The following is a 17615-nucleotide window of genomic DNA, read 5'->3' as shown; positions in this document are numbered from 1 at the left end:
TAAGTGCTTAACAACTACTATTATTGCCATTATTCTCATTATTATTACTCGGTAGTCAGTATGTCTGGTTCTCCAGGCCTCGAATGTCCCTTTCACAATGTAGAACCCAGGGATGGTTTTTTACACACATTCCGCAATCCAGCGAGAATTTAGCAAAAAGCAAATTGAGCCCAGAGGAAATCTTAGAAGACCAAGAAGCAACAAGGGAGAGGTGTTGAGGAGGCGATAGCTAATATTACACAATGGGAGTCTTCCACAAACATCCTTAAGACGACAGAGGTCTTTGAAATGTGGTAAAATCCTCAGATTCAATCATTCCCGAGAAGAGATTTTGAGGCTTTTGTGATTTGCAATCTACTGCTTTGTTTTGTTGGGTCTTATTTTGTGAAATTGGTTTTCTTTGGTAATCTTCCTGCCTCACGGGAAACAGAAGAATCTGAAAAACAAACATCCACTGTGGTAAGTCCCTAAAAAACCAAGATTTAACAGCTTGTTATAACAGCCACCTAGGCTTCAGAGATGTTTGTTTTATGTTCCTTTTTATTATTAAAATTCATCTCTATGCTTAAGCTGATATCAATACCTGTTGCTTTTTGCCTCTCTGTTTTGCAGAGGGAAGTTCCTGACTTTTTAAAACAAAATTCCCACCCCAGACGAAATCTACAGACTCAGGAAACCAGAGAATCATGTTATTATGCAAACCCTAATTTCCCCACCCTATTAATCCTCCCTTCTGCATCCTCTATGCACTTGGGTTTGTACTCCTTCAGCACTTCGATACTCATCCCACTAACAGCCCAACAGCACTTACGCACATATTCGCACTTATGCACCTATTCTTTTCATACTCTGTTACCGTTTCCCTTGTCTGTAATTTTTTTAATGTCTGTCTCCCCCACTAGACTGTAAGCTCCTTGACAGCGGGATCAATTCTATAGTAATGTACTCTCTCAAGTGCTTACTGTGGATAATCAGAGCTCAAGAAATACCACTGATTGCCATGGAAATGATGAATGTTCTTGGCTCACTCAAAACATGGGTCTGGTTGGGTAGATTTTGAACTAAGTGAATAATGTTGTACTTATGAGAGTCAAATTATTTTAAATCCACTCTAGAAATGGCTGTTTATCTACTCACTCATGGGATGTAACAATTCATTCTAGAGACACGGAAGAGAATGCTGACTCCACCGATTTCATTTTCACCGTACCTCCAGGGGGTACTGGCCGGCAGAGAAAAAATTTGATTTTTGTGTGGCAATTTTTATACCCTATTGGCCGGCAGAGAAAAAATGTGATTTTTGTGTGGCAGTTTTTATACTTTCTTGTCTGCTTCTAAATATTGACTTCTCCACTAGGATGTTTCCAAGGGTTGGATAGAAACACTTTAAATTTAGACAGCAGTCACCACAGCCAGTAAATACAAATTTTAGAGGTGTCTGAGATCCAAACACAAAAACCAAGGTAGAAAAGTGTAAATGTGAATTAAAAGTGAATTCAGCTTCTAGTCCCCTTGTTACCACCTCAAGCAAGGGGGCACAGAGCAGACTGAGAACGCCTGGACCTCCCACAGAGTACCTTTTTATTCCAACTGGGGTGAAAAAAGATCCACCAGGGCACCTTCAATTTTGACTTGATCTACCTGCTGGCAAAGAGCAGCTTAAGGATGTTTAAAAAACTTTTCATGGAAACCAAATTTAACTAGTAATTTCCAGAATCCGCACCTGATATCAAAAGCCAGAATTGAGGACTTAGAGTTATCCCTTGAATTTCACCTGTATCTGTTGAGTTGCTGTGCTGAGTTTTGGTTTGAAATCATTTGTGATTGAAGCAGTGACTGGTGATAATATTTATCAGAAGCTGTCCAGAAGGATCACAGACAGAATCCTGTTAGCAAAGTAAAACTGTGAGCTGCCTCAGGAGTTTCCAAAGTCAGTTCTACAAATCAATCAGCGTATCAATCCATCAGTGGATATGTACTGAGCACTTACTGTGTGCAGAACTCTGTACTAATCACCTGGGAGAGTATATTATGACAGAGTTGGTAGACACACAGAGAAGTGTTTCACCACCTGGGTTCTGTGACAGGACTGAACCACCTCGGAGGTGGTTGAGCGACCTGCTCTAGACCCCAGTTTCCTCATCTGTAAAATGGGGGATAAAATGCCGCTTTTCCCTCTCTTTCAGAATTCTGAACTCCTGAGGGGTGGTGATTGTTAGACAAGTCTGGCTTTGCCAATAAGGTTCTTACTTTTGGCCATTTTGGCTATTTTAAAGAGTTCAAAATGCCACAGGGATGAGGAAGGCTGGAGAGAGAGGTCTCTAGAGCCCGTCTATGTGCCTCCACTCTCTCTCCACTCACCATCATGCTCATCCTTTCTTCCCTCAGACTCCTGTCTCTCCTTCTCCCTCAGCCCATTGCTCCCCATCTCCTTCTCTAAACTTCTCAGTACTCTGACCTTGCTTTCTCTGACCTAGTGCTTCTTAACCCCCCTTCCGTCTTCCCTCCCTCCCTCCTGTTTCTGTACCGTTTTCTAACCCCGCTGATTCTTCCAGACCCATTCTCCCCCTTCCTTCCTCCCCAGTACAACACCTCCTCCCTATATATTTATGCATTTGTGTATCTGAGAGTCTTCTGTCAGCATGTCTTTATGTTCCACTCATGTATGGACATGGTTTTTTACCCCTACATATGATATCTGTATGGAAGCTTAACTCTTATGTTTCTGATTCATTTTCATTTCACCCATCAAGTTTGATTTAGCAAGAACACTTTGATGTTCATGAAACCTTTGAACCATTTTATAAGCTATTTACTCCTTTTATCTTTGAATCACCATCACATTTAGCCAAGAATAGATCCTAAAACCTCAAAAGGTTAGAATTAGAATCAAAATCTCTATTGTCAAAGTTCTAAACTTAGGTAAATGTTGCCAGACTTGGGCAAGTTGTGTTTTTGTTTCTTCATAAGTATTTTCCCCAAAAGAGGGGCACTGTAGCCCCTAAGGTCAGATGCTTACATGTGTTTCTATCTAGGTATTCTATTCTTCAAAACCTGGCTAGTCTCTGAAAAGAAAGAAATAGTATTATCAAACGACTGTTTCTGATGCAAAAATAGTTGGAAAAGAGGCTTAATACAGAAAATATAACACATATCTAATTGCATAATTTTTTGTAGTGCCTTGTTTTAAGTTAGCTTTTTAAAAATATTTATTTTGTTTATAATATGGCTTAGTTTCTACAAGCATAATATAATAATAATGATAATAATAATGATCATTAAGCGCTTGCTATATGCTATTCTAAGCACTGGGATAGATGAATAAATCAGCAGTATTTATAGAGGGCTTACTTTGTGCAGAACACTGTACTAAGTGCTTGGGAGAGTACATATAATGCAATCAGATCAGACTTGATAGAGCAGTAGTGTGGCTTAATGGAAAGAGCATGGGCTTGGGAGTCAGAGTCTAATCCTGACTCTGCCACTTATCTGCTGTGTGACCTTGGGCAAGTGACTTAGCTTCTCTGTGCCTCAGTTCCCTCACCTGTAAAATGGGGATTAAGATTGTGAGACCCATGTGGGACAACCTGATTACCTTGTATCTACCTCAGCAATTAGAACAGTGCTTGGCGCATAGTAAGCGCTTAACAAATACCATCATCATCACTTGGTCTCTGTCCCTCATGGCGCTCACAGTCTAAATTAGTGGGGGAGTCAGAATTGTATCCTCATTTGCAGATGAGAAAACTGAAGCATGGAGAAGTTAAGTGACTTGAACTAGATCATACAGCAAACAAATTGTGGAGTTAGGATTAGAACTCAGGTCCTCTAGCCCCCAGGTTAGTCTGCAGATTGTACAGTCCCTCTAGTCTGTAAACCCACTGAGGGCAGGGAATGTGTCTGTTATTATGTTATATGTTCCCAAGCGCTTAGTACAGTTCACTGCAAACAGCGAGTGCTCAATAAATACGATTGACTGACTGACAGGTCCATGTTCTTTCCACTAGGCCAACCTGTTTCCCAATTATAATTTAATTGTATAATATACTGTTCTTAGATTCCAAAACGAACATAAGGCATATTAACAATGCTCTGCAAGAATTCGAGACAAAAATTAGTTTTAAAAAATGGGAAACTAAGCACTAATCAAGAAGGAGGCATTGTTGCTTTCAATCTTGGACTCAAATCAAATATTTCAGTGTGACTGACCATATAGCCGACTGTGAACTGGTTAATAATTACTCTTTCCTTCCCAAAAACAATATAATAGCTTTTCTCTATTTCTTGCCAGGTTATTTTTTTAGGCAGACTCTTTCCCCTTCTCTACTACCAATGAAAGGGACTCTCCAACCCACATGGCCTAGAGGATAGAGCGTGGAGTTGGGAGCCAGAAGGACCCGGGTTCTAATCCCAGCTCTGCCACTACACTGCAGTGTGACCTTGGGCAAGTCACTTCATTTCCTCTGTGCCTCAGTTACCTCATCTGTAAAATGGGGATTAACACTGTGAGCCCCCGTGTGGGACAATGACTATGTCCAACTTGATTATCTTGTATCTACCCCAGCGCTTAGTACAGTGCTTGGCACATAGTAAGCGTTTAACAAATACTACCAAAAAGGTGAACAGCATGAACAGTTCTGGATCAAACAGCATTTGGAGTTAATTAGTGAAAGAACAAGACAAGAAGGAATTATTAATGGCGTCAGTTCCCAAACTTTATAGTGTTATAAAATTGCTTCAGTCCAGAGGGATAAGACATTCACTTACTTAACTATCTTCACTGATGGATTATCTATTCGAGTGAGTGCAATCAAGATTTGAAACTTTAAGACTAGAGAGATAAAAGAAATATACCTTTTTTCCAAAGGTCTTTACAAATCTTCTAAGAACAACATTAATAATGATAATACCGTTGGTATTGGTTAAGCGCTTAATGTGTAAAGCACTGTTCTAAGCACTGGGGAGGATACAAGGTGATCAGGTTGTCCCACGTGAGGCTCACAGGCTTAATCCCCATTTTACAGATGAGGTAACTGAGGCACAGAGAAGTTGAGTGACCTGCCCACAGTCACACAGCTGACAAGCAGCAGAGCTGGGATTCGAACCCATGACCTCTGACTCCCAAACGCGTGCTCTTTCCACTGAGCCACGATGCTTCTCCAAGTAAAGTAGAGCTCATCCCGGTGATATGAAGATGGTCTAGACCACCCAGATCTCATCACCAGGTCACTAATTATATAAATTCCCAGAAAAGAAATGGAGCTGGATTAATGGTATTTGATGGGAATATTACAGAAGAAATAGAAAACCAAAGAAAAGGCATAAATTTGCCAGTAAATAAGATTCCAATATGACTTTATCTGGATTGCTGCAGGAAGTTCTAATTGTGAGTCCAGTCATGATTACTGTGATTACTGTGTGCAGAGCCACTGTAATAAGTGCTTGGGAGAGTACCATGCAAGTACAAATGGGCACATTTCCTGCCCACAATGAGCTCACAGTCTAGTTGTCCATCTTAGAAAGGTGAATTAATCAATGGCGTTTATTGAGTGGTTACTTTGTGCAGAGAGTAAAAACAACAGATCTGAAAGATAGACACATTCCATACCCTCAGAAAATCTGTGGCTGGTCCAGGGCCCAGAGCCCAGATTATCATTTGTGATAAAATGACAATTAAAATCAAAGCTTGCAATCAGTATGAAATACCTATAGTTCTTTCATCCCCATTTCCTGTCTTAGTCAGGTGAGAATACTCACTCAGTGAGAATGCTCATTTCTAGACTGTAAGCTCATTGTGGGCAGGAAATGTATCTGTTTCTTGTTACATTGTACTCTCCCAAGACTTAGTACTGTGCTTTGCACACCGTAAGCCCTCAATTAATACCATTGAATGAATGAATGAATGAATGAATGAATGAATGAATGAATGCCTCCTGGGCCCTGGACCAGTCACAGATTTTCTGAGGAGAGTTACAACAATATCTCGTGTCCCTTCTCCCCGTCCAATGCATTCCCCAGCCCCTATTACTACAGACAAAAGCCTCTTTCTTGTCCTGCTTCCGGTAGCCTCACCTTTCTTGGCCCAGTCCTCCTTTCCTACTTTTACCTACTAATGGCCCTGGATCTGGCTAGACCGGACCTATTCTCTGCAGAGCACTGTGGGTAGAAATCTGACCCATTAGCAGAATTGAACTTTGAATATACATAATTATACCACCAAAGTTAAACTGACCCATTAATCAAATGACAACCATTCAAGTGGTTTTTCTTATTGTGTAATAACAGTCCATGAAAAAACGCAAGAGTCCTCTGATCCTCGTTAGTGGACTTCAGGTCACAAAAGTTCTTGCTCATGAACCCAGTTGTGTATATGGAGAAGTGGTTCACCCAGTCAGCTGAAATAAATAATATCAAGAAGTTTACATATTTACTAAACTCAAGGAGGAACACCCTATAAATTGTCCTCTTCTACTGCTTGAGCCTGAAAAATGCTCTTCCCGGACCCTAATTTTTTTCTTAGGATTTTAGATATTCTGAACATAAAATTCCCTGGAAAAAATTCAAAAGAAAAATTGGACCAGGAAAAACTGTTATGGCTAAATTGATGCAGACCAGCTGAGGAATCCCCTTTCTTGAGTCTGGGAAAAAGATCCAGTGCATGGGTGTTAAAATTGTGAGCCTGTGTGGGACAGAAACTCTGTTCAATTTGATTATCTCGTACCTACCCGAGGGATTTGCCCAGGTTTTTGTTTTTAATGGTATTTGTTAAGGTCTGACTATATACCAGATATATAAGCGCTGGGGTAGATAACAAGCTAATCAGATTTCATTCATTCATTCATTCAATAGTATTTATTGAGCACTTACTATGTGCAGAGCACTATACTAAGCGCTTGGAATGAACAAGTGGGCAACAGACAGAGACGGTCCCTGCCGTTTGACGGGCTTAAAGTCTAATCGGGAGAGACAGGCAGACGAGAACAGTGGCAATAAATAGAGTCGAGGGGAAGAACATCTCATAAAAACAATGGCAACTAAATAGAATCAGGGTGATGTACATCTCATTGAACAAAATAAACAAAATAAATACGGTGATAAAGATATATACAGTGGAGCGGACGAGTACGGTGCTGAGGGGGTGGGATGGGAGAGGGGGAGGAGGAGAGGGAAAGGGGGAGAAGGGGGTTTAGCTGAGGAGAGGTGAAGGGGTGGTAGAGGGAGCAGAGGGAAAAAGGGGGAAGCTCAGTCTGTGAAGGCCTCTTGGAGGAGGTGAGCTTTAAGTAGGGATTTGAAGAGGGGAAGAGAATTAGATTGCCTGAGGTGAGGAGGGAGGGCATTCCGGGACCGCGGGAGGACGTGGCCCGGGGGTCGACGGCGGGACGGGCGAGACCGAGGGACGGCGAGGAGGTGGGCGGCGGAGGAGCGGAGCGTGCGGGGTGGGTGGTAGAAAGAGAGAAGGGAGGAGAGGTAGGAAGGGGCGAGGTGATGGAGAGCCTTGAAGCCTAGAGTGAGGAGTTTTCGTTTGGAGCTGATTTGCCACAGTGCATGTCCCACCTGGCGATCACAGTCTCTTAATCTCCACTTTGCAGATGAGGGAAATGAGGCACAGAGAATAAAGTGACTTGCCTAAGGTCACGCAGCAGGCAAGTGTCAGATCAGGGATTAGAACTTGGAAAATAATAATAATTAGGGTATTTATTAAGCACTTACTATGTGCCAGGCACTGTTCTAAGAACTGGGGTGGATACAAGCAAATCAGGTGGGACACAGTCCCTGTCCCATGTGGGACTCACAGTCTCAATCCCCATTTTATAGATGAGGTAACTGAGACACAGAGAAATGAAGTGACTTGCTCAAGGTCACACATTAGGTGGCGGAGCTGGGATTAGAACCCATAGACCTTCTGACTCCCAGGCCCATGCTCCTTTTACTAGGCCACGCTGCTTCCCAGTTTTTGGCGTATAGTAAGTGCCTAATGGACATCATAATTAGCATATTCTGTGGTCCAAGGCACAGTGCAGCTGAATCTTTTCCACATCAAGTCCCACATTCCATCAGGGTCCACTGGTTCAGATGCTAGGAGATGATGGTTGTTATAAATTTGAAATTCTACCTGCCTGCGTTCCCACCTCCAGGCTCTGAGCCCATGGAAAGGCTAGGTAGGGGCAACAAGGGGAGGCGGAGGCAAATATGAGTCTAGAGGAATGAGGCAAAAATGCTAGTGGACAGACCCCATTGGCATTAGCACTAGCATTACTCTTCCCACCTTCAAAGCATTGAAGGCATGTCAGCAAGAGGCCTTCCCTGACTAAACTCACCTCCTCCAAGAGGCCTTCCCAGACTCAGCTCCCCTTCTCCCTTTACTCCCTCTACCGCCCCCCTTCACCTCTCCCCAGCTTAACCCTCTTTTCCCCTCATCTCCCTCTGCTCCTCTCCCTCTCCCTTCCCCTCCCCTCAGCACTGAACTCATCTGCTCAACTGTATACATTTACACTACCCTGTTTATTTTGTTAATGAATTGTACATCGCCTCGATTCTATTTAGTTGCCATCGTTTTTACGAGATGTTCTTCCCCTCGACTCTATTTATTGCCATCGTTCTCGTTCGTCCGTCTCCCCCGATTAGACTGTAAGCCCATCATAGGGCAGGGACTGTCTCTATCTGTTGCCGACTTGTTCACTCCAAGCGCTTAGTACGGTGCTCTGCACATAGTAAGCGCTCAATAAATACTAATGAATGAACTAAAGCCTTCATTTCCTCTTCTCTCACACCCTTCTGTGGGGTCTTTGCACTTGAATTTGTTCCCTTTATGTACCCCTCCCTCAGCCCCAAAGCACTTATATCCATACATGTAATTTCTTTATATTAATCTCAGTCTCCCCCTCTAGACTGTAAGCTCGTTTGGCCAGGGAATGTGTCTATCTAGTCTGTTGTATTGTTATATTGTACACTCCCAAGCTCTTAGTACAGTGCTCTGCACACAGTAAATGTTCAATAAATATGACTGATTGCCTCCTTCCTTTGGATTTTTCCTTAATGCACTTTCCCTACTTTTTTTATGGAGTTCATTCCTCCATCTTCCCCTCTCTGAATGCATCCTGCTCAGTTCTGTTGGCGCTGAGGGCGATATTTAGATCAGTAGGGCTATTATCTTACTTGTCTGTGTCTCAGTTTCCTTATAGGTAAAATAGGAATTAAATCCCTGTCATTTATTCATCCAATCATATTTATTGAGCATTTACTGGGTGCAGAGCACTGTACTAAACAGTTGGGAGAGTACAATACAACAGTAAACAGACACATTCCCTGCCCACAACGAGCTTACAGTCTAGAGGGAAAATAATACGCTGTCCAAACTGAGACGTGAACCCTGGCCCCTTAAATTAAAAGTTTGATGCTCTACCGTCCCAGTTAGCTGTCCTCCCTCTTAAACTATGAGAATCACTTGGAAAAGAGATTGTGTCTTACCTGTTAACCTTGCATCTACCCCAGAATTTAGCGCACAATTATTGTTATTATTATCATGATCATCATCATTATTATTACCGTCCCTCCTGTCCAAAGCCTTTCCCGACAGTGCAATATAGGTGATGATTTAATCCAGCTCTTTATCGCTGTTCATCCCCTTCCTACAATCTTCTCATCACGCTGCAGAAAATGCAGCCCTCGCTGTTTATTTGGAACGTTAATGTGAATTATTTATTTAGTCTTTACCTTCATTCTGTGTATCTTTCAAAGCTAGAATACTTGCCTGTATTTTAAATTATTCGATATTGGTACTCTCTGCCTGAGAACATAACCTCACAGAAGGTAGAATTGACTTTTAATTCCTTATGCACAATACCCGCGGGTGTGGGGGGGACTCCCATATGCAAATGAACACTTACTGAATCCTTTTGAACTTAAAAGAAATCATAAAAGCACCAAAATGAAGCTGGTCAAATCTTTCTTTGCTAACTAACTCTCCTTTGTCTTCTATTTGTTTTTAGCAAGAAGTCTTCAACAAGGTATTCTTTCTGCAAGTTCCTCCAATCACCTTTATGTGATGAGTCCCAAAGACCTAATACCCTAAGCAAATTAATTTATTTGGAAAGATTCCCCTCTCCTGAATCATACTCCTCACTTAAAATCAAAAGGAGGGGTAATTCAGCTAGTACCAAGGTCGGGAGTCAAGGCCTTGAGCTTGGCAGGGCACACTGGTTGAGGGGAATATTCTCTACACAAGTTGCCCAAGAACCAGTGCCTGGAAGAGGGCGAATGGACTCGCGGAGAAAATGTAATGCCTCTAAAATCACATCTCCGGATGATGACATATTCTCCAGATCTCTTAAGGGACCTCTTTTTAATAATCTCTCCTCCCTCCTACCCTGTTTCAAGTCCTTTTTCCATTTTAGCAAATCCATGTCAGCTAAGCCCTTGGGTTCTTCCAACCCCATGACATATAGTTACGTATCTTTATACTCTATCGCTTCCCTCTATCTGTAATTTATTCTTGTGCCTGTCTCCACTAGTTTGTGAGCTGCTTGAGGGCAGGTATCTTGTCTACTAATCCTGTTGTACTCTCCGGTGTACTAAGTATGGTGCTGTGCATGAAGTAAGTGCTCAACAAATACAGTGAATTGATTAATCTATTGAAATACTTCATGCTTATGTTGGGATCGTCTAAAACAATGTAACATTAAAGCAGGCAGATGAAGAATAGCTACAGCTCACAGAACTTGCTGGAATATAGCTGAGATTGAAGTGGCCCAGCAGGCCTGTAAACAAATGGATTTTAATAATAATGTTGGTATTTGTTAAGCGCTTACTATGTGCAGAGCACTGTTCTAAGAGCTGGGGGAGATACAGGGTCATCAGGTTGTCCCACGCGAGGCTCACAGTTAATCCCCATTTTGCAGATGAGGTAATTGAGGCCCAGAGAAGTGAAGTGACTTGCCCACAGTCAGCTGACAAGTGGCAGAGCTGGGAGTCGAACCCATGACCTCTGACTCCGAAGCCCAGGCTCTTTCCACTGAGCCACGCTGCTTCCCATTTTAATGAGCTCATCACCATCAGCTCCTTCAGACAAAGATATTTGACAAGGGATCCACAGTGCAATAGTCCACCGTAATTACTGTCTGAATCTCAAGATGGCCATCTGACTTTTGTTTTTTCATGGTATTTGCTAAATGCTTACTACATGCCAGGCACTGTGCTAAGAATTGGGTTAGCTACAAGCTAATCAGCTTAGACACAGTTCCTGCCCCAGTGGGGCTCACAGTCTCCATCCCCATTTTACAGATGAGATAACTGAGACCCAGCGAAGTGAAGTGACTTGCCCAAGGTCCCACAGCAGACAAGCGGTGGAGTCAGGACTGGAATCCGAGACCTCTGACTCCCATGTTCTTTCCCCTTTGAAGATGGCTGCCGGCTCCCAGGTTGACGGAACACCATGTCGATCAGGCCTTGACCTTACTGTAATTAGAAGGGAACATCTTGGAGAGGTTTGGGGAAAAGTAGCCAAAATGGCTGAAAAAAGACCAATGGTTAATTACCCTGGAGAAGAGAAGGTTAGAGGTTGGGGAAATACTTAATTAGAATCTTCAAGTATATGAAGAAATAATATTCAGGGTGTCGGATATATCCCTGTGTACTTATAGCGATATAATCTTCCTACTGGCAAAAGATGAATCATAGTCACTGATATTTGGGACACGAGGAAGAAATTAAAGGTAAAGTATGATTATTTGAGAATAGGATGAAACTCAATCAATCAGTAGTGTTTATTGAGCACTTACTGGGGGGCAGAGCGCTGTACTAAGTGCTTGGGAGGGCACAATACCACAAAAGCAGCATGGCCTAATGAATAAAGTAAAGGCCTAGGAATCAGAAGGACCTGGGTTCTAATCCCGACTCCACCACTTATCTGCTGTGCGACTTTGGGAAAGTTTCTTCACTTCTCTGTGCCTCAGTTACCTCATCTGGAAAAAGTGGATTAAGACTGGGAACCCAAGTGGGACAAGGGCTGTGTTCAACCTAATCACCTTCTGTCTATTTCAGAGCTTAGTACAGTGCCTGACACAGAGTAAGTGCCTAACAAATACCTCTATTATTATACTAGATAATATAATGTATAATAATAAAGCAAATGGATTTAATTTTCAGCATGAAAGATTTTGATTAGTTATAAGGAAAGATTCCCTAACTAGCAGGTTGAGCTCTTAAGGGACCTTTTAACTCAAAGGTGATATTATTCTTTAACAATTAATTCCTCATTCTGACTCCTTTTCTAACACTCCAGAAAATTCCCTACTGATGGTCTTTTGTATATAGAGTCTATTGCGCAACATTAACTCAGTGTGCTTGGAAATTTCATTTTCCACCAGTTAACTAAAATCAAAGGAATTTATTGTTCTCAAATAAGTTTTAATAGTTCATGAAAGATATTGCAAAAGCCATTTCATTATAATGCAGTCATTATTGTAAGTAAAACTGCTGCATAAGTCTTGGCCCTCTCTAAGGTTATTTTGCAGATTGTTTGCGCATTACGTGTTATACAAGAGGAGCACAAATCTGAACTGGTTAAAAATATTATTTTTGGTTTTCCTGATATTTAAAATGAAATAAGCTCAATTATTTCCATAGTGCTAAAGGCAAGCCTTCCCTGATTAAAATATTATGATAACCCTGGAGAAGTGAGCGGTAAGGTTGTGATAGGACCGCTTTCCATTTCTTCTACTCGCTGGAATGATTGCACTATTACCACGTTTGTAGAATGTGAAGAAAACTACTGAGTGAAACACATTTGATAGAACTATTCTTTGATTTGAAGATGTCATGGCAAAGGGAGGAACTGCATAAAGGAGTGTGAATATTAGGAAGCGAGATTCTCTTGCCCACTCGCCCTCTGTGCTCATTCATTCATTCATTCATTCAATAGTATTTATTGAGCACCTACTATGTGCAGAGCACCGTACTAAGCGTTTGAAATGTACAATTCAGCAAAAAAGTAGAGACAATCCCTGCCCGATGACAGGCTCACAGTCTAATCGGGGGAGACAGCACAGCAAATGTTCATGATACTATAGGCAGAAAAGCAGCTTGGCTAGTGGAAAGACAGACCTGAGAGTCAGAGGATCTGGGTTCCAAGCCCAGTTCCGCCACTTGCCTGCCTTGTGGCCTTGGGTAAGTCAATTAACTTTTCTGTGCATCGGTTTACTCATCTATAAAATGGGGATAAAATACCTGTCCACCCTCCCTCTCAGACTACAAGCCCCATGTGGAACAGGGGCCGTGTCTGAGACGATCATCTTGAACCTACCCTAGGGATTAGCACGGATTTCCAAGCACAGTGCTTGGTACATGGTAAGCACTTGACAAACATCAATACTATCATTATTCTTATTGTTATCATTGTTAATTGCTCTCTCCCAAGCGCTTAGTACAGTGATCTAAACCCTGTTAGTTTTCAGTAAATCAGCAGCAGCGGCAGCAGTGAGATCTTAACTTTATGCAGAGCACTTTACTAAGCTCTTGGAAGAGTACAGTACGACGGAGTAGGTAGACACATTTCCTGCCCGTGATGAACTTAAATTCTAGAGGGAATAAATGCCATTGATTAATTAATTGATTATATATAATAGGGCACCTTTTCCAGCCTTTGCCTTTGATAGTACTAATGAGTGACTAGTGGTTAGAATGGGGCTTCCTATGTTGCCTGAGCGTGTAGTTTAGCATTTGGAGAAAAGAGCCAGGGGTTCTACCCCACCACTAGCAGGACACACAACGGAGTCATCCTCGCAATAGTGGTGACGATTTGCACTGAGCCAACCGCACTCACCACATTCCCTCGCTAACTCGCCCTGCGGCTCACAGTAAATACTGCGATACAGCCGACGGGGATGGCGGGTGCCGGTTGTGGTCGGGGAACCGACTATCTCTAAGGCCTCGGTGGCAACAGACACTGCCGTGCCCTCACCCATTTAGAAGGCCATTGTTGAGAATGGAACTCAGAGAGTCTGAGTAAAGACTGGGGAGTCTTACCTACTTTCTTGTGAAAACCAAGGGAAGAGAGAAAAACAAATTTGAAAAACCTTAAATGCCCCAACCCCAAATATAGAATTACATGGCTAGTTAGACCAGAGCAGAAAAATGGTAAGGAGCAGCAGGGAAGGACACATGTACCCAAAGTTGTGGTTTTGAGGGGGAGGGTGGTCACACTGTGTTGTCATCAAACCCTATTTATCTAAGCTATAGACGGTGTTGAGGTTTCCATGGAGCTCCTTTTGAAGACGGTCCTGGAGGACTTCCCAGACTGAGCCCCCTTTTTCCTTTGCTCCTCCTCCCCTCCCCATCGCCCTGCTCCCTCCCTCTGCTCTACCCCTTCCCCACCCCACAGCACTTGTGTATATTTGTACATATTTATTATTCTATTTATTTTATTAATAATGCATTTACATCTGTAATTCATCTATTTTGATGCTATTGATGCCTATCTACTTGTTTTGTTTTGTTGTCTCCCCCTTCTAGACTGTGAGCCCATTGTTGGGTAGAGATTGTCTCTATCTGTTGCTGAATTGTACTTTCCAAGTGCTTAGTACAGTGCTCTGCACACAATAAACACTCAGTAAATACAATTGAATGAACGAATGAATGAGCAGGGTAAATCCCTGTTCTCTGAGATCTTTGCCAGGCTTCTTTCTTATTATCAGTTTGGTTTTCTTGCTTAATTTTTAAGAGATGAATGGCAAGTGAGGTTTCTGGAAGATAACGTCAGCAGGTGCTTGGAGCGTGGACTCAGAGAGACGTTGGATACAGGGAAACAAGTGAGGAGGCTGCTACAAAAGTCTGACAGTGATATGATGAGTGCTAGAATTGGCTCAAGGTTGGGTAAACCAGGCTTCAACTCAGGATTCCAGTTTCTTCTTGGTCCAGCCAAATTGATGTCTGCAGTGCTGCTGGCTATAGTACATGGTTGTTAATTCGATAGGGGTAACTAAAAAAAAAAAAAAAAAGCTAACCAGTGTGCTAAAATCCCTTGGAGGAAAGAACCCAGGACCCTGAGTCAGGAGACCCAGATTCTAGTCCCAGCAATGCAGTGCTCAGCACCGCTGAGTGACCTTGGGCAAAGCACTTAACCACTCTGGGCCTCAGTTTCATCTGTAAAATATGGATAAGACAGATAATGGGCCTCAGTTGGGTTAGGAATTGTATCTCATCTGATAACATTGTAGCTATCCCAGTGTTTAGCACATTATAAGAATTTATACAAATACCATTTGAGAATTTTGTTGACCTCCAGCTTTCAGTCTATAATGAGACCAGGGGCCTGGCGGGGTCTGGATTCACTGTTTTGATGATGGCTGTAGTAGAGTGATTTAAACAGAAATAAAAAAGAAGCCATGTACCTCCATTTATCTTTTCCTAGTCTAGGATTTTGTTCTCTTGCACCCTTCCTTGGGTTCTGCATCTCTTCAGCATTTCCCTTCTTTTATTAAAAAAATATGGGAATTATTAAGCACTCTGTGTCAGGAACTGTTCTAACCACTGGGGTAAGATACAAGCTAATCAGGTTGGACATAGTCCCTGTCTCACATGGGGCGCACAGTCATAATGTCCATTTTACAAATGAGGTAACTGAGGCCCACAGAAGTGAAATGACTTGCCCCAGGTCACCCAGCAGACAAGTGGCAGAGCTGGGATTAGAACCCTGGTCCTTCTGACGTCCAGGCCCGTGCTCTACCCACTAGACAACAGTGCTTCTCAACAGAGGTATTAGAGTGCAGTTCACCCATGACAGGGATGATGACATCCAAAAATCAATATTATTGTTGTTACTCTGGGGGTCTTTGGGGAATGGGCTTCGGGGGGCACTAGGGACAGAGTTGAAGTAAAAGTGAAGGAACAAAGTGGTTAGTGGAAGCAGCACGTCCATGCTGCTGCTGGAGTCTCAAGGAGGCATGCTGAGACTTCCTTTTGTGTCAAACTACAGCTCCCCTTGGCAACCTGGAGGGATCTCTTAAGCCCAGCAGTCTTCATTTAGAACAGAGGGCAAATTTTGGAAGAATTAACATCGCAACCTCTCCAAGAGGCCTTCCCTGATGGAGCCCTCCGTTCCCCGGCTCCCTCTCCCTTCTGCATCATCTACGCGCTTAGATCTATGAGCTTTGGACATTTGATATTCACCCCACTCTCAACTCCACAACACTATGTATGGATCTTTAAATGATCTATTAATAATTACTTATATTAATGCCTGTCTCTCCCTCTAGACTGAAAGCTTGTTATGGGCAGGCAACGAGTCTGCCAACTCTATTGTATTTGTACTATACCCTCCCAAGAGCTTAGTACAGTGCTCTGCATGAAGTGAGAGCTCAATAAATACCATTGATTCTGAGGGATGGAGCCAGTGGACCTCAAGGTCAGCTATTACACCCAATTCACTTAAGAAACAGTTAATTAGGAAAAAAGGGCATCAAATAGTTATTAAAGAGTTCTTTTGTGAATAGAAGCTAGAAAGCATAGCTAATCACTGTGTAGCTGGCATGTTATACAACAGCGTAATAATAATAATGATTGCAATTAGGGTGTTTATTAAGCACTTCCTATGTGAACCTATACTAGGTTTAAAATATTCAGATCGGACACGATCCCCATCCCGAGGCTCAAAGTCCAAGGGAGATCAGCCATTGGATCCTCATTTTTACGGATGAGGAAACTGAGACATTTTGAAATGAACTTGTCCAAGGCCACACAACAGGCAAGTGGTGGAAACTGGGACTAGAACCCAGTTCTAATCCTGTGCTCTTTCCGCCAGGCCACACTGCTTCTTGGCCTACAGTGCTTATAGTCTGTCGGGGTTGAGAATGATGTCGTCTGAGGCTAGGACCCTGACCAAGCGACTACTCAGTGACTCCAGTAGCAGAAGTAGTTAGCACTAAAAATATTTATTAAGCACTTACTGTGTGAAGAGCGCTTTACAGAGCACTGGGAGAGAATATACGGATGGGAATTAGACCCAATCCCTGTCCCTCCGTGACCCCGGCAGCCCTGCATTCTACTTGAGAGGCCCCATCTTCAAGGAAATCCTGCTGGGGTAGAGGAAGGAGTGCGGGGTTCAGGAGGATTTCTCTGTTACTCCTCCTCTGATTCAGCTATCAAGTGACTCCAGAAAGTCCAGAGTTGCTTCATCTAACACTTTTCAGTCCAGAGGTGAACAGTTCAAAAGTAACAGGTAAAGACAAGAAGGCAATCTCCATAGCAAATTGATGAATTTGGGCAAGAGATAATCCAGGGTGATAAAGTCCCTCATTTGATGGGAGGATTTTATTTGTCAGTCAATTTCTCAACTAAATGAAGGTGCTTTTAAGGGGAAATAAGACTTGACTGTATTCATTATGGATTCCTCCCCCTCCCTCAAAAAAATGTGATTAATTAATTTTCTATATCTTCCCGAGATGTCGAGGTGGAAATGAAGTCATTGTTTCTAAGTGAAAAGTCTTACTATTTTATGCATATTTTTATACAGTCGTACTCTGGAGTTTCTTTCAATGTATAAATAGTTAATATTATTTTTCCCTGTTTCACGTAAAAAAAACCAAATCCTTTTGCTTTAACTACACAGTTCGGTGAATCGA

This window comes from Ornithorhynchus anatinus, chromosome 14 (assembly GCF_004115215.2).
Source record: "Ornithorhynchus anatinus isolate Pmale09 chromosome 14, mOrnAna1.pri.v4, whole genome shotgun sequence".
Taxonomy (NCBI): Eukaryota; Metazoa; Chordata; class Mammalia; order Monotremata; family Ornithorhynchidae; genus Ornithorhynchus; species Ornithorhynchus anatinus.
The sequence above is the reverse complement of the archived record's forward strand: the minus strand, read 5'-3'. Positions refer to the sequence as shown.